The sequence below is a fragment of the Jaculus jaculus genome, chromosome 1 (genome assembly GCF_020740685.1).
Source record: "Jaculus jaculus isolate mJacJac1 chromosome 1, mJacJac1.mat.Y.cur, whole genome shotgun sequence".
NCBI classification, from domain to species: Eukaryota; Metazoa; Chordata; class Mammalia; order Rodentia; family Dipodidae; genus Jaculus; species Jaculus jaculus.
In genome coordinates this window covers 254,510,823-254,529,778 of record NC_059102.1, presented here as the reverse complement: position 1 = coordinate 254,529,778, position 18,956 = coordinate 254,510,823, and positions in this window count along the sequence as shown.

The following is an 18,956-nucleotide window of genomic DNA, read 5'->3' as shown; positions in this document are numbered from 1 at the left end:
GGCCTTTAATTCTTTGGATTGGCTATCAATTCTGCTCAGTGGAAAGGAAACCATATCTGGTACTGGGAAACAAGTCACAGTCATATCCAGATAATGATTCTGTTTTCCATTATCAAGCTGCCACTAATCTTGGGCAATAAGATGGTCTACACCCTTTAAATTCTCTCTAAATTAATAATGGTCATCCCATTTAACTGGTGCTGACTTCACTCTCCATTGGAGAATCTGCTTCTCTTTTTCAGAAAGGAGCTGGACCTAAGGAGATAAATGACCCATGCACTCCACCCCAGCCCCAGCTAAAACCACAGAGGAATTGGGGAAATAAGCAAAGTGCTGCTTTCTTAATGAATCTGATATCAGCACAAGTGTAAAGGAGATAGATACTGAGGATACTCAACACCTACCACAACAGAGATCCAGAGGTTTCTAAGTGCCCATCACTGAAATAGACTTAAAATGCTTCCAGCATGGCTCAGGGAATTTTGTGGAAGAGTGGGCAGAAATATTGTTACAGCCACAAGTTGGGATATTTTGCACAGAGACATTGCCTCTCCCCCTCATAATGTGTGACTCACAATCCCCATGGGTTGACCTGTATCCCCAATGAGGAAGGTCTCTTCAGAAAAGGGGAAGGGAAGAGGTAAAGAATGGTACAAACATGTGCTGTTTACATAGTAAATATGTCCATACCTAGTAAAAATATAAAAAAAGTGGACTTATTGAAGGACAAGAAAATCAGCAAGAATAATAAAGCTATTTTCCTGTCTACTGACTGTGTCTTCCTTTCTTCTCATCACATCAGCTCTGGACCATTGGCTCTGCCCTGCCTCTTATGTTCACAACATTTTTTTTTATTTAAATGTACTCTACTTGAGGAAGAAAAACATTAAATAATCTCTGATTAATTCACGACCCATATACATCAACAAGGAGGGGCCATTGGGGAGGGGGTAGGTCACAGATAAGCCTAATAGTGGTACCAAACTGCCTGTATTTGCTGAATAGAAAACTAATAAAAAAAATTTAAAAAAAAAACTATTTTAGAAAACAAAGATCAATATATACAAATCTATACGTACAAATATATATGCATATATGTGAATTCAATAGTTTGTTTTGGATTCACACAGTAAACTCATGTATCTCTCTCTCTCTCTCTCTCTCTGTGTGTGTGTGTGTGTGTGTGTGTGTGTGTGTGTGTGTGTTTCTGGTTCTCTCCTTTATCTAAATGCACACACATGTGTGTATATTATGTAAATATATCAATAAATATATAAACATGTAAAAAAGAAAAAAAAAAGAAAGAAATAAAAGATAATAAAGATGTGGTCCTAACTTAATCAGTGAAGATTAAGGTCCACAACAAGCCCTCAAGCTACTGATTTCCATTCCAGTGTTCAATGAACAATGAACACAACACTGTCATTCTCAGATAACTTGACTATGGTTATCACAATCCTTAGCTTAAAAAAAAAATGGTAGTAGGGTTTGGGGATTATCTCAGCCAGAAATGTGCTTGTTTTATAAGCAGGAGGAGCTGAATCTGATCCACAGAATCCATGGTAAAAATAATAAAAGACACGAGCAAGATAGCATGGGCTTGTGATCACAGTTATGGTGAAATGGAGACACGTGGATCCATCCCTGGGGCTCACTGCCCAGGTAGTCAGCCTAGCCTATTTCACAAGGCCCAGGCTTGTGAGTGATCCTGTCTCAAAAAAAAATTGTAGTATGTCTAATGAATAACAGCCAAATGTATTCCAAATGTATTGTGATATACAATGTCACCACACACGTATATGTATATGAACATGAACATGTACAAACATGCAACCATATATGTATGTACACACACACAAATGAAATTGATAACAGATGAAGGTGTTCTACAATCAGAAAGATGAACCTCTTCCCATGGTTGGTTATGTACTGATATTGATAAGAAAACAAATTGAACATCAAATACCAGCAAAAAAGTCACTTTCCTTTCAATTCCTTTTACTTCTTTTTGCTATGTCAAAGGTAAAACTTGATTAAAGCTCTTATGATCTTAAGCACCTTGCCAATCTCTTAGTACTTCAGTGAGAAAGAAGCAAAGGCATTAGAGTGGGAGGAAGATGAACAGATGGAGGTGTAGAAGTAGGAAGAAGAAGGAAAGAACAGCAACAATGGGAAGGAAATGAAGAAATGAAGCAAACATGAGGTGTAGAGACGAGGGCAAACACAGGAGTCCGCCATGCACTGTGTGTATTATGTGTGATATATTTATTTTCATAAACTCTTTAAACTTATAAGGAGCAACCTGACAATAATGTAAGACTTGCTTTTTAATATTTACTACTAGGAGTGTGCTTTGGGAAATATATGTTAATGACATAAATATTAATTGTCTTAACTGGTACCTAGCTTATTACCATTTAAAAATCATTGCAGGAATAATAATGATGATTTTAGGACATATTTGTCCATGCAATTAAAGCCTTTGACATTTCTTTCAAGGGCAATCTTGTTTGTTTTATCAGGGGACATGTGAATGACTGTCAAAGGAAATCTTTTGTTTCAGTAACTTGTATGATAATCCTACCATATGTTACTATTTTATAATATAGTACAAAGATGAAAATATCAAGATAGGCATATTTTTATGAAAGTTTCAGAAAAGTGTGTTTATTCTGACTTATGTCTAAATTAGATTCCCAACAGCTGAATGAAATGCAAATTAATTGTTTCTGTTGCAGAAGATAGACATTCCATAAAACATTACATCAATCATCTCAAATGTAGCTTATTAGAAGTCACAGTGCTATGACCAACAAGAACATTCTTATGACTAAAATGAATAAACATTAACAAGTGTTCAGTTAGGAGCACATGGAAGTAGGCAGGCTCTTTCCTAATTCTCTCTTTTTCATTACTCTTTTCTTCTCTACTTGGATTTCTGAAAAGTTCTTCAGGTAATTTTGATCAAGTGGAAACTACTTATCTATTAAAACTTTCTTCATCTTCAAAAATGAATCATGTCCTTCTTGATCTTGATATGATCAACCTTTCAGAATAAATTTTGAAGTGCCCTGTATTGTCTTACTGTCATAAAACTTGTAAAAAGTTATAAAAAGTTACTAAGAAATGTGTACCTGAAATCCTGCTTGTGTATTTAAGAGTACTCCTTTCCATAAATTTTAAGTTCATGCAGATAAGAATGTCTGTCCCAACCACCCTGTGGATCCAGTTCCTTTTTGATTTGCCTGGTACATGGTTGAAGTGCAAGCCTTTCCTTAAGAATTCTAAAAACCTTTATAATTACACAGGGAACATAGCCATGAAAGCATAATATCATATTTCAAAGCAGTTTGGACTTTATACCTCATCTTCTTCTATTTGCAAAGCAGAGGAGTGGAAATAATAGACCTTCAATGTACATTAAGTAATTGGAACTAGGGTCTTGAGGAGATGAATTCAGATGATTCTATAGAGTCGTATGAACATTGAGTAAGGCAGTTGGACAGTTGAGGTATATTTGCTTATGCAGAAAATTCTTTGAATTTAATGAATTCAGACTTAATTTTTAATTAGTCTTGAGTATTTCATTTATTTAATATTTATTTATTTAGTGTATGAAATATTAAGTTTTATTCTTACATGTGTGTATGTGTGTGTGTGTTTCCATTTGTGTGTGTGCATGTGTTTTTCTCTCTCACCACCATACACAGGTTTTGGATGTGTGTTTTGGGTATTGAACTCAGAAAGCATGCACTTTATGGCCTACAGACTGAGCTGTCTCTCCAGTTCCCAGCATTTATAGTCTTGCCATGGAAAATCTACTTCATATTTTGAGTCTTATATGTGTTGGACTGTATACTGAGCCACTCTGAAAGCAGAGAAGGGATTGGCATGTTGATGGATTCATCTTTTAGATAAGAGTGGGAAAACTAGCTTAGCGCATATATTGCAAAATGGCAAGGAGATAGCTGATAACTATAGGACTGCCTATAGCACAGGCTAATGGACTGTGAGGATTCTCCATTGTGACCAGGAATTGAAGCAAGGTGAGTTCCTTTGTGTGCAGTTTTCTGGCATGTAATTTGTACTCTGTGAAGGACGACAGTCCAGGTTGGTTGGTAGATTGTTCTACCAGTGTGTAAGTAATTTCTAGTTGTGCAATTTCTGTCATGAATATTAGGGTCATGCAAATAAATGTAGTTCTGGTTGATCAAAGTACAGTCTTGGTCAAAAAGACAGGCCACAGGTTTCTGGGCTACAGCTCTATGCTTTCAGGTTACGGCATGCTGAGGCTGGCAGTTTAGGATTACTGTTTCAAGCATATGATGATTTCTTTATGGGGACTGGATCAGTGGATTCTTTTATTAATGGTCTTTATTCTATACTGTGGAACAAACTGAAGGATGGATACATGGGAAGTAGATGACATAAGTGAGAAATTTTAACCAGAAACATTGGCTAAAACAGGTTTCTTGCACACTAAGTATAATAGAACTAATATTGTGATGGTTATTCTATGCCTGAAATATTTCCAAACTTGAGATATATATTTTTTGGAACTCTTTCTGCAGAAGATACAATTGGCTTCTTTGTCCATTTTATAGATAACTGATTGTTTAGATAATTTGCTAAGGAGTCCCTACCTTGAAGAGATTGAGGATTGAAAACAGGTATAAGCACCATGGCTCCTCAAGGATAAACTGTCGTTTTCATTTTCTTGAAATTCCTCAAAACTATGATAAATTTTTACCCTGATGATGGCATAGGTAAAATAGATATTTCACATTGCACTGAATAGTACATAAGAGGACCAAAGACTAAGAAAAGTGTGGAATGACAACGAACACTTTATTTTAATTTGGAAAGGCAGATCAGCGGGGATTCCAGAAAAGGGCTAAGATACAATCTCACTCCCAAATGGGTACTTTCTCTTCTTCCAGAAAATGAGAGTATACATGAATGAATGTCAAAGTGAAACAAATATGCTTCCAAGAATTGTATAATCTAAGGTTTATATGTAAAGCCTACTAATTTTAACATTGACTGAAGCAACTAGCTTTGTTTATCCTATTTTTGATAAAGAGAAGTCAACTTCGAAGCAGTTTTGCTAAAAAGCATTGACTTCTCACATGAGCCTACAAGATAACTAAATGTAGGATGAAAGACTGACATCCTTGCCTTTCTTTTAATTCTGTTTATTTGCTTTATATTGGCAGAAGTCTCATAAATAAGTCATTGTCTTTGTTGCTGTGTACTCCTTGAGGCACCTTGAACTCCACAAACAGGAATGATAACACACTTCTTGGAGAAATGCATTGAAACTACTCCTAAGCATTGGGCGGTCCTGCGGGACATCCAATGCCTGAATGGAAACTACTATGGATAACTGTGAACCTGTTCCTTGGAAAGGAAGTTGATATTTCCTGTGAATCAAATTGATATAATTAAAAAATATGAAAGTAAGAAGGGCTTCCTTAGACCACCTTGTAGAATGTGAACTGAAATAAGGGTTAATCAGATCACATGTTTGTGAGGACTGCATACTTCTTCATATCACAAGCCTGTGGCTCCAATTCTTCCTCTACCTAAACCTAACTCATATCAGTGACCTGAAGACGGACTTGGGTTATTGGACCCTTTATTTGTTATTCACATTGTAGCTACATTGAATAAACCTCACCTCTCCACTTTTGAACATTAGCTCTTTGATTGGTGTGTTGGAAACACATGGCTGAGGATAGACTGTGGGGCTGACTGAGCCTGGGCTTTTGCTACCAAAACTCCAGTGGCAACACAAACCCCAATCTTGTGTGAGGTGTCTATGGTCTAGGCATGGAATTAAGAATTCTCAGCTCTTGGCTTCCCTGAGCAGGTGTGTGTGTATGTGTGTGGGTGGGGTGTGTGTATTCACACTTGCAAAGAAAATCTAAAGTGAGCCTATGTCTGTCTTGGAAATATGTGGCTAGAATCAGGTTTCATTTCATCTTGTGAGCGGGAAAGCCAGTCAGACTGAAGTGCCACATTTATCTCCATCTCCTGATGCAGTTCATGGTAAAACTTTCTTTTTTTTTTAATTTTAATTTTTTTTCTTTTCACAATTTTTATTAACATTTTCCATGATTTAAAAAATTATATCCCATGGTAATACCCTCCCTTCCACCCCTGCACTTTCCCCTTTGAAATTCCATTCTCCATCATATCACCTCCCCATCTCAATCATTGTACTTACATATATACAATACCAACCTATTAAGTACCCTCTTCCCTTCCTTTCTCTTCCCTTTATATCTCCTTTTTAACTTACTGGCCTCTGCTACTATTTTCATTCCCACACAGAAGCCCAATCATCTCTAGCTAGGATCCACATTTGAGGGAGAACATGTGGCGCTTGGCTTTCTGGGCCTGGGTTACCTTACTTAGTATAATCCTTTCCAGATCCACCATTTTTCTGCAAATTTCATAACTTCATTTTTCTTTACTGCTGAGTAGAACTCCATTGTATAAATGTGCCACATCTTCATTATCCACTCATCAGTTGAGGGACATCTAGGCTGGTTCCATTTCCCAGCTATTATAAATTGAGCAGCAATAACATGGTAAAACTTTCATTTGTGATTGTTTTCCTAATAATTAAAATCACCACAATCAAATAGAGTGGACCCTTTGGGCAATATTCTTTTAGTGTAATGTTACTGAGGGCTTAACTAAAGTCAGGTCATTTAAAAGAGTCTGTTTATTATGAATAGCAAGCATTCAATGAAAAAGCTTTCTAACAAAATAATGCAATTTCTATTTAAAATTATATTGGCTGATTTTCTCTTTTCTTCATGGACACAAAGTGCAGCATTCTGTGATCTCTCTGGAAAGGCTGAGCTAACCCAGACACGTGGATATTACTTCATTCACTTGTAGATCTGCCTGGGATGTTCCAGATGCCTAGGTTCATCCTGGAGGGCGAATACCAATCCTTTCAGAGGAGATAGGAGAAATTTCAGCAGAAGCCTGTGTATCCCAGGAAGGGAGAGGACAGAGAAGGAATTGCTGTATGACATTTCTTCAAAGTAATTATTTCGTTAATTTTTTTTTTTTTTTTACTAATTAGTTTTGTACTCAGCAAATACACTCAGTTTGGTACCATTATTAGGCTCATCTGTGACCTACCCACTCCCATTGGCCCCTCCTTGTTGAGGTGTATGGGTCATTCATTGTGGAGTTAGTCCACAGTTATGGGTAGGATAAATGTCTCTGCATATCATGACCCAACATGTGGCTCTGACATTCTTTCCACCCCCTTTTCCACAAAATTTCCCTGAGCCATGTCGGGTTCATTTTTGGTCTGCTTCAGTGATGAAGTGTTGGGGGCCTCTGGGGCTCTGGCTCTCTGATTTGGTAGGAGTTGGTTTTTCTTTGTGTTGATATCCTTCACCCTTGTGCTGGTACCTAGTTCACCAAGAAAACAGCACCCTTGCTTGTTTCGCCAATTTTCCTTAGTTTCAGCTGGGGCCCTTTTGAGGTATGATGGGGTGACTCTCTCCTAGGATCTACATCTATCTAAAAAAGAGAAGAAGATTCTCCAACAGAGAGTAAGTTAGCACCAGACAAATTAGATAACCCTTACTTTTTTATAGAGAATTTAATAAGTGTAGGCCATCTTGTAGCCCATGATTGATAGTAGCTTGATAATGGAGAGTGTGTTTATGTTTTTATATGGTTCTGACATGTTTCCCAGCTCCAGCTATGGGTCTCTTACCACTGAGGGGATGAGTTAGCTGAATCAAGAGCAGTTGCTTGCCCACCATGACTACGTGCAACTATGGCACTTGTGTGGGCATCACAACAGGTTATTTTCTGCTAAGTAGGTTAGACCATGAGTTGCTTGGACATTCTTGGTCATATGCCCCAGTCGCCCATGTAAACACCTTCTGGAACTAGACACGCTGACTGTCTGGGAACTGACTCTCTTCCAGCTTCTAGACATGCCATTCCATTTTATATGTCAAACACATAAGGTGTCTTCAGCAGTAGGGTCTTACCACTAACCTTTGGTGGGTCCTAAAGTAATCTGACAGAAATCTGTCTTTCTTTTAGGAAACCTTGTAAGTCTCTCTGATCAAAAGCTCAATGTGGATGATAGCCACATTCTGGTACTGGGAGTTACAGGTCAGTGCCCACTCAGAAAAGGAAGAAAAACATAACTAATATACAAGAGTTAGAGAGAAGAGAGAGATAGAGGGAGGGAGAGAAGCTGTAGAAGATTAAGGTCTGTCTTCATTATACCCTCTACAGGGTCTTGATCAGGTGTTACCTCTGAGGGCCTGGTGAAGGTTCAGCCATTTGGTCTGCCTTTTAGGATGTAGAATTTTATGGTACCATTGCCATTTGGGTCTCGGTTTGTGTTTCCCACCCCCTCCCTTTTCCTCTTTCCCCTCTCCTCCCTCCCCTCCCATCCTATTGTCTAGTCCACAAGATGCTTTCTGGGTATGTAATGCATCTTGGGTAGATTCAGGTTAGATGCTGTAGATAAGTGAGACTATGTAGCATTTTTTTTTTTTTCTGTGATTGGGTAAGTTCACTGAGAATGATCTGTTCCAGATTCAGCCATTTTTCCTCAAATTTCATTGTGTCATTTTTTTCTTACTGCTATAGAATTCCATTGTGTAGCTACACCACATCTTAGTTATCCATTCTTCTAGTGATGGACTTCTGGGTTGATTCCAGCTCTTAGCTATTATGAATTGAGCTGCTACAAGCATGGTTGAGCAAATTTGTCTGGCCTGTGCTTTGAAGGTTTTAGGGTAGATGCGCAGTATGGGTCTGGGCCTGTTGGTATCTCTAAAGTCAGCTTTTTCAGGAGTCTCCATGTTGCTTTCCAAAGTGGTTGTACCATCTTACATTACCACCAACATTGGATTAGTGTTCCTACTTCTGCACATCCTCTCCAGAATATATTTTCATTTGATTTTTTTTTTGTTTATTTTTATTTTTTTAATTTTTATTAACATTTTCCATGATTATAAAATATATCCCATGGTAATTCCCTCCCTCCCCACCCCCACACTTTCCCGTTTGAAATTCCATTCTCAATCGTATTACCTCCCCATTACAATCATTGTAATTACATATATACAATATCAACCTATTAAGTATCCTCCTCCCTTCCTTTCTCCACCCTTTATGTCTCCTTTTCAACTTACTGGCCTCTGCTACTAAGTATTTTCATTCTCACACAGAAGCCCAGTCATCTGTAGCTAGGATCCCCATATGAGGGAGAACATGTGGCGCTTGGCTTTCTGGGCCTGGGTTACCTGACTTAGTATAATACTTTCCAGGTCCATCCATTTTTCTGCAAATTTCATAACTTCATTTTTCTTTACCGCTGAGTAGAACTCCATTGTATAAATGTACCACATCTTCATTATCCACTCATCTGTTGAGGGACATCTAGGCTGGTTCCATTTCCCAGCTATTATAAATTGAGCAGCAATAAACATGGTTGAGCATGTACTTCTAAGGAAATGAGATGAGTCCTTTGGATATATGCCTAGGAGTGCTATAGCTGGGTCATATGGTAGATCAATCTCTAGCTGCTTTAGGAACCTCCACACTGTTTTCCACAATGGCTGGACCAGATTGCATTCCCACCAGCAGTGCAGAAGGGTTCCTTTTTTTCCACATCCCCGCCAACATTTATGATCATTTGTTTTCATGATGGTGGCCAATCTGACAGGAGTGAGATGGAATCTCAATGTAGTTTTAATCTGCATTTCCCTGATGACTAGTGATGTAGAACATTTTTTTAGGTGCTTATATGCCATTCGTATTTCTTCCTTTGAGAACTCTCTATTTAGCTCCTTAGCCCATTTTTTGATTGGCCTGTTTGATTCCTTATTAGTTAACTTTTTGAGTTCTTTGTATATCCTAGATATTAATCCTTTATCAGATATATAGCTGGCGAAGATTTTTTCCCATTCTGTAGGTTGCCTCTTTGCTTTTTTCACTGTGTCCTTTGCGGTGCAAAATCTTTGTAATTTCATTAGGTCCCAGTGGTTAATCTGTGGTTTTATTGCCTGAGCAATTGGGGTTGTATTTAGAAAGTCTTTGCCAAGACCAATATGTTGGAGGGTTTCCCCTACTTTTTCCTCTAGGAGTTTCATCATTTGATTTTTTGATGTTTGCTATTCTTATTGGGGTAAGGTAGAATCCCATAGTTATTTTAATTTGCATTTCTCTGATGATTAGGGATAATGAACATTTTCTTAAGTGTGTGTTTTCCATTTGTGTTTTTTCCTCTGTGAACTGCCTGTTCAGCTCTTTGCCCCATTTTGTGCGTAGGGTGTTTGACTTTTTACAGTTTAGATTTTTGAGTTCTTTGTAGATTCTAGAGATTAGGCCTCTGTCAGTTGGATAACCAGCCGATATTTTCTTCCATTCTGTGGGTAATCTATTGGTGTTGCTTATTATATACTCATCTGTAAAGAAACTCTTCCACCTCATGTGCTCCCATTAGTTGAATGACTATTTAATATTGTGAGCTACTGGGGTTTTGTTCAGGAAATATTTTTCCATTCCTATATCATAGAAAGTACTTCCTATATTTTCTTCCAGCATTAGTAGAGTTTCTGGTCTTATATTGAGGTCTTTGATCCATTTGAACTTGAGTGTAGAGCTACAGGCAATGGGAAAGCAAGAAAAATCCAACCCAAAGAGTTCCAGAAGGAAAGAAATAATTTAAATCAGAGCAGAAATTAATGAATTGGAAACTAAGAAAACAATTAAGACAATTGACAAAACAAAGAGCTGGTTCTTTGATAAAATAAATAAGATTGACAAACCCCTAGCTAATTTGATCAAGCAAAAAAAAAAAAAAAAAGCTGCTTCAAATTAACAAAATTTAAAGTGAAAAAGGAGAGATCACAACAGACATAAGTGAAATTGGGAGAATCATCAGGATTTATTTCAAAAACCTCTACTCCACAAAACTTGATAATGTGGAGGAGATGGATAAATTCCTGGATGCACACCATCTATCAAAGCTAAACTCAGAACAGATTAATCCCCTCAATGAACCCATCACACTCATGGAGATTGAAAAAGTAATAAAAAACCTCCCCAAAAAGAAGAGTCCAGAATCAGATGGCTGCTCAGCTCAATTCTATCAAACCTTCATGGAAGAACTCAAACCAATCTTCCTCAAACTGTGCCATACAATTGGAGAATAGGGAGAGCTACCCAACTCCCTTTATGAAGCTAGTTTCACAGCCTAATTCCAAAACCAGGCAGAGATTCCACAGGAAAAGAAAACTACCAGACTATTTCCCTGATGAACTTACATGCAAAGATCCTGAACAAAATCCTCGCAAACCGAATCCAACAACCATAAAAAACGTTATCCACCTTGACCAAGTGGGATTTATCCCAGGAACACAGTGGTGGCTCAACATACCAGGAATCTGTCAATGTAATACACCACAAAATCACATGATCATTTCTATAGATACAGCAAAGGCCTTTGACAAGATACAGCATCACTTCATGATCAAAACATTGGAGAGAATTGGCTTGGTTGGTTTATATCTTAACATAATAAAGGCAATGTAAAAAGCTCCTAAGGCCCAACTAATACTTAATGGAGAGAGATTGGAGGAATTCCCATTAAGATCAGGAACAAGAAAGGGTTAGCCACTCTCACCTCTGCCTTTCAATATAGTACTGGAAGTCCTAGCTCAAGCAATAAGGCAGGAGAAGGAAATAAAAGGGATACAATTTGGAAAGGAAGAAGTTAAGTTAGCTCTATTCGCTGATGACATGATTGTATATGTAAGAGACCCAAGAGACTCCATCCCAAAACTCCTGAAGGTGATTAACTCCTATAGCAAAGCAGCAGGATACAAAATCAATGCACAAAAAATCAGTAGTCTTTCTATATTCAAATGCCAAAGATACAGAGAAAGAAATAAGGGACATGGTCCCATTTTCAATAGCAAATAAATAAATAAATAAACTTCCTTGGAATAACATTAACCAAGGTAGTGAAAGGTCTAAACAATGAAAACATAAAAACCCTCAAAAAAGAAATTGAGGAGGACTTGAGAAAATGGAAAGACCTCCTATGCTCTTGGATAGGCAGAATTAACATTGTGAAGATGACAATCCTACCAAAGGCCATATACAGATTTAATACAATTCCCATAAAAATCCCTATAGTGTTCTTCACAGAGATGGAAAAAATGATCTCAAATTTCATATGGATAGGCAGAAGGCCCTGCATACCAAACAGATCCTCAGCAAAAGAAATATCTCTGGATGTATCACCATACCTGTTCTAAATCTATATTACAAAGCCATAGTAATAAAAACAGCATGGTACTGGCATAAAAACAGGAGTGTAGACCAATGGAACAGACTTGAGGACACAGACTTTGGGTCAAGCAACTAAAGCTACTTGATATTTGACAAAATAATTATTTCTCCTTTTTTTTCACAAATGAAAAGTGCTCAAATGTTTCCTTGTTCAAGTGATTAAAAGAAAACAAGGCTCAGAGAACCTAAGTAACTTGTCTAACATAACACCATCAGATACTAGAGATATGCAAATGCAAAGCTCCTTTTTCTGTCATTCTCTTCTTTTCGTCCATGAACCACATAAGTATATAAATAAATATATAGATCTTAAACAGGGACTTAAGCTCAGGGCTTGCAATGGTGGAATAGAGTACAAAAATAATTTAAAATCAGGAAACTTGCTACTACACAATATGTCGTATATATACATACATACATACACACATTCATATGTAGGCATTACAAAAAAACGCAAACACAAAAAAGTCCAGGAAAGGAATGATATGGGACTATATTGGATAATTGCTTCACATATCATTATACAACTCTTCCCTGCTCCTGAGATATTACTATATATATATTTATATAGGTCTCTTTTTACTTATTGTGAGATTACATTGAGTTAATGAAACCTTTCTCTACAATGGTTATGGTATTTTAAAATTATTGCTAAGTTAGTTTTTTTTTTATATCCACTTTCAGTAACATCATGCAAATATTTAGTGCCATCAAATTTGGGGACAATACTGTTGATAAGATTAACTTTTAACTGTGTGTTAAGTAGCTATAAGTACTATTTTGAATTGAAAATGTAAGGTACACATAGTAATCTCTAGATTGTAATGTTAATCTACTTATATGCTGAGAAAATGTACTTTTTTATACATGTGTGTGCATGTGTATGTGAGTATATGCATGTATATATTTGTGTGTGTGTGTGTGTGTGTGTAGGCCAGAGAAGCGCCTTGGCTGTTGCTCCTCAGAAACCCTGCCTACCTCTTTTTGAGGCAGGGCCTAGACTGGCTGACATAGAGCTCATCGAGCCTCCTATCTCCACCTCCCCAGCCCCAGTATTGCAAACACATGCCACCACACTGGCAATTTTTAGGTGGGTCCTAAGAGATCGAATACACATCCTCATGCTTTCAGGGCAAGCACTTACTTACTGAGGTAGGTCCCCAACCTCAAGAATGCCCTTTCTCACTGGCTATTTTTGAGCATGGAACTCTTTGTTCTTTCTTGGGGTCGTATGTTGACAGAAAAGGTTTACACAGGATAGCTTTACCATGAGCAGCTTCCAGCCTTTCTTATCCCCATGATCATCCTACCTCTGAGTGGTGAGACATATTCACAATGATGGGATCTCTGACCTGCACTCCCTAGCAATGTTAGCAATGTTCTTTCTGTTAGAATAATAGAAAAATTGCAGAATCCACACAAACCCTGGGACAGGCTTTAACTAAATTGGGCACAGAAATAATAGTAAATAATGCTTATACACTCTGAAAATAAGACTAAACGTATTACAAGAGGAACTTACTCCTAATCATGTTCCCTAGTGATATTCTAGTCTCTTTAAAATACTGAGAAAAATTACCTGATAATGTAATTACCATTTGTGGTGGCTCACGTCTGTAATCAAAGCACTAAAAGGTTGAGATAGGAAGATTACCATGATTTTGAAGCTATCCTAGATGACATAATATGTTCTAATTTATCCTGATCTATATTGAGGCCCTTCCTCAAAAAAAATTAAATAACATAAAAGATAAAATTAAACTACAAATAAAACTACAAGCAAAATTCACATATAACAAGGTTCAGAATCTAATTTAAGGTCGACAACAGGCCTTTTCATTATGGTTTGAATACTATATAATAAGAATCAATATGGATGAATTCTGACATCAAAAATAAAGACTTTCAAGAAACAAATCAAACTTCTCAAGTTTGGTATTAACTAATATCTTTGCTTTGATATGTTTTGGAAGCTAACAAAAATATTTGGATCTTTTGTCCTTCTGGGCAAGTGTTTTCCATAAGATAATGGTTTCCTAGTGAGGTTGTCTAAATGTAAAGTCTTTTAAATATTTTATTTTTATTTATTTATTTAGACAGAAAAAAGAGGGAGAGAGAAAGAGAGAGAGAAAGGGAGAGAGAGAGAGAATGGGCAGGCCAGTGCCTCCAGCCACTGAAAATGCACTCCACACAGGTGTGCCCCCTTGTGCATCTGGCTAATGTGGGTCCTCGGGAATCAAATCTGTTTCCTTTAGCTTTGCAGACAAATGCTTTAATCGCTGAGCCATCCCTCCAGCCCCAAAGTCTTTTAAATATATATTTTAATTATTTGTCTGTTTGAGAGAGAGAGAGAGAGAGAGAGAATAGGCATGCCAGGCTTCTAGCCAAAGCAAAGGAACTCCAGACACATACACCACCTTGTGTATCTGGCTACTGTGAGTACTAGGAATTGAACCTGGATTTGGAGGCAAGTGTCTTAAGTACTAAGTCATCTCTCCAGCCCTAAATGCAAAGTACTGCCAAATGTTGTTGCTTCCTGGTCTTACCTCGAATTCTTCTCCATGGCCTGTCATATATGACCTGAAGGCAAAAAAAAAAAAAATCCAATTTTATGCATTATAATTTTAATCATTTACCCTTGAAATACTTCCAAATGTATACAGCCATGTGAACACATTGCTCAGGTATCTCAGAAGGGTGCCCTTGGAGAATGGGTGCTGAAGTATTCAATTCCTTGTCTTCATGGTCTATCTCAGAAAGAAGATTGCTGATCACCACATTACCCCTCATTCTCATTAATGTACACATTTTAGTGAGTATAATGAAGGTAGAAAGAGGAAGACACTTGAGCAAGCATTTACCAACCAACAGAAAGATCCTAAAGGAGCCTTCGTCTGAATTCTGCTGTGCTAGCAGAACTAGCACTCAGGTTGTTCTTCTCTTTGTCTCCACGACCCCATTCCATCCCTCTAAAGAGTGCTTACTTTCATGTGACATGAGTATTATCATGGTGAATCGATATTATGACTTACTAATGATGAAGAAAGCATGTTTTGTTACCATATGTTCTAACTTTTAATGAAAGATATTGCCTTTTGATTTTGTCTCCTAAGACATGTTATTCAGATCTTGTGCAGCAGGCAGAAAGTATGTCTCACACACACAGGCATACATGTATGCACACACACACACACACACACACACACACGCATGCACACACACTTTTGTTCTTGGTTTTATGCTTTTTACTGAATGCATAGCTATGTGCAAAATTAACAAGTATGAACAGTTGCCTTGCTGTATTTCCTTTTATGTAATTTAAGTAATGTAGCATAAATTTACTTAATTTAACCTAAGTTAAAAATTTTTGTAATATGGTCTTCATGTCTTTACATTTTATAAATGAAGACTCTGACGTACTTCTCCAAAGTGTCTGTGGGATAAGAATGATTTCACTTCAAGCTTCAAGTCTAAATGAACTGTATTTTCCAACATGCTTGACTCCTTCAGATAAAAATGCTTTATGCATTTCCAAACTAAAATGAATGATGAATGGTTTTGCATTGGGGTTTATTTATTATTTTCTTGTTTATTGGAAAGTGAGTTCATTTCCATCTCCCAGCAGCAATTATAAGCAAATGTGCAACTAAAATAGACTAGCTGCCTGCAAGGTACTGTCGCCCAGCATGCTGGGCTGGCTTTATGTTGTAAGAGCTTAGTCAAAATCAGCTCAGATCTTTGTCTGTCTAGTAGCTGGAACACCTTCAGAGACTTCTAAAGAGCTGCTGTTTTATACTCCTTCTTCAAAATCTGATGTTTGCAAAATTCTTAAACCCCATCATGCCTTGACCCTCTCTGCCTCCTTGTAATTTACTGGTGGCTCTTTAAATGCAGAAATCAAAATGTTTTATTTTTTATAATGTCCACAGTAATGTTTACCGATAGCTGTATGGTGTTCAATTCCATGGGTGGCATGTGCTATGGGTGTTTTTGTGTCTGTAGATTTACATACATATAAGGTATGGAGATTATGTCTTATTTTTCAAAAAAATATTGTGTAATTCAACCAGGACCACTCTAAACTTTCATGCATTTATGTTTTGAGGGGGTACCTTGTCTTCAGCACTACCTCCCAAGTGAGTGAACTGGCTCTTCTTTCTCTTGCTCACTGGCTTTCATGCTCATTGCTTGTCATGGAATCAAGCTGCTCTCCCAGAAGTATAAACTTATGAGCATACCCACTCAAGACAGGAAGTGAAATAGAGAGGTGTCTTCAGCAAGCAAATGTTGTATTAAGCCATTTCTCTGAACAGATTTCCACAAGTTTCAGGGAGAAAGTTCTTTAAGAAATAGTATAAATTGATTCAATTTAAAGGCATCACACACACACACACACACACACACACACACACACACACACATGCTGCTTTTGCTTTCATCACAGGCAGAAGAAAAAGAGACAGGGGTCAATCCAAGCCTTGTGGATCCCAAGTCACCAGAGGCTTCCCTTGAGCAAGGTGAGGTAACTCCTCCTTCTTTTGACTACTTAAAAATTACTTATAAATAATATCAGGTTTAACATTTGTGTAATATAACACTTGAACATGTTTATAAATAGGTGTCTCTGCTCCTATTAACCATAAATTAATTAGTATCACAGTGTCTCCACAGCCTGGAAACTCCAGCTTTTGACTACAACTCTGGTTCTGTATGTGCATTTATTTTTCAGTACAATGATTTACTGGCTACATGGAAACATATGGTAACACAGGTGTAAGCTTCCTTGGAAAAGTGCCGAGCAGCTGAATCCCCACCTGGCATTCTGCTTTTGGCCTGTAATCAAACACTTCCCAAACTGGACCATTTTTTTTTTTTCTAGATATAAATCCTTTCACATAGTATATTTGGCAAGAATGACATTTATTTTAGTCGTATCAAAAATGTATTAAATGGGGCTGGAGAGATGGCTTAGCGGTTAAGCGCTTGCCTGTGAAGCCTAAGGACCCCGGTTCGAGGCTCGGTTCCCCAGGTCCCACGTTAGCCAGATGCACAAGGGGGCGCACGCGTCTGGAGTTCGTTTGCAGAGGCTGGAAGCCCTGGTGCGCCCATTCTCTCTCTCTCCCTCTATCTGCCTTTCTCTCTGTGTCTGTTGCTCTCAAATAAGTAAAAAAAAAATAAAAAAATAAAGGCGTGTGCCACCATGCCCAGCTCACTTTATAAAAAAAAATGTATTAAATGTATTTATTTATTGTCTTGTTATAGACAAACATGTCCATAGCAAAATATAATTTTGGACCACTACCTCAGTCTAAGAACAGATGTATTTTCAAAATAATTTAATTTAGAAATTGAGATAATATATAAGATATAAAGTGTGGGCAACTGAAACTAAGAAAAATTGGTGAAACAAGCAAGGGTGCTGTTTTCCTGGTGAACTGGGTACCAGTAGAAGGGTGAAGGTGACCAACACAAAGAAAAATCAACTCCTACCAAATCAGAGAGCCAGAGACCCAGAGGCCCCCAACACCTCATCACTGAAGCACACCAAAAATGAACCTAACATGGCTCAGGGAAATTTTGCAGAAGAGGGGGCTGAAAGAATGTCAGAGCCACATGTTGGGTCATGATATGCAGAGACATTGACATTTATCCTACCCATAACTGTGGGCTAACTCCACAATGCATGTCCCATATGCCTCAACAAGGAGGAACCAAAGGGAGGGGCTAGGTCATGGATAAGCCTAATAATGGTACCAAACTGACTGTATTTGCTGAATACAAAACTAATTAATAAAAAGAATTTTAAAAAATAAAATAAAAATGTGTGGGCAACTGTGTGATGATAGGAATGATTTAACCATGGAAGGGCAGGACTTTTAAAACCAATGTTCATGTTGGAGAGATGGTTTAGTGATTGAGGTGCTTGCCTGCAAAGGCAAAGGACCCAAGATCAGTTCCCCAGGACCCACATAAGCCAGATGCACAAGGTGATCCATGTGTCTGGAGTTATTTGCAGTGGCTGGAGGCCCTAGTGGACCCATTCTCCCCCACCCCGCTCTCTCAAATACCTAAATAAAAATATTTAAAAAGAAGAAACTAAAGCCAATGTTTATAAAAGTAAATAAAGATTATTAGTTCCTACTTCTAGAAATTTCTGACTTATTCTTTTTTCTATTAAATAGAATATGTTTCAAAACAGTCTCTTGAGTAATAACACCCATTTACCAAGTATTTCCTGGGTACCTGGAATAGCACTATGTCTATTTTTATAGATACACTGTACAGCTAACAGTGCTCTTTTCTCTGATTCCTTTGCATGCACATGTATATAGTATATGTGGTGTGTGTGTGATGTATGCATGTTTGTGGATGCAGATGCAGTGAGAGAGCGTTGAATTGTTTCCCCTTTTCGCTCTTCCATGTGTTTCCTTGAGACAACTTTCTTACTCATTCTGGAACTGCTTGGATTGGTGAGCTTCAGTAATCTCAGATTTCTGATCCATACAGGCCTCGGGTTACACACATACATATGCATAGTCAGGTTTTACATGAGTGCTGAGAAATATAACTCAGTCAATCTAACCCTTCAGGCCCTT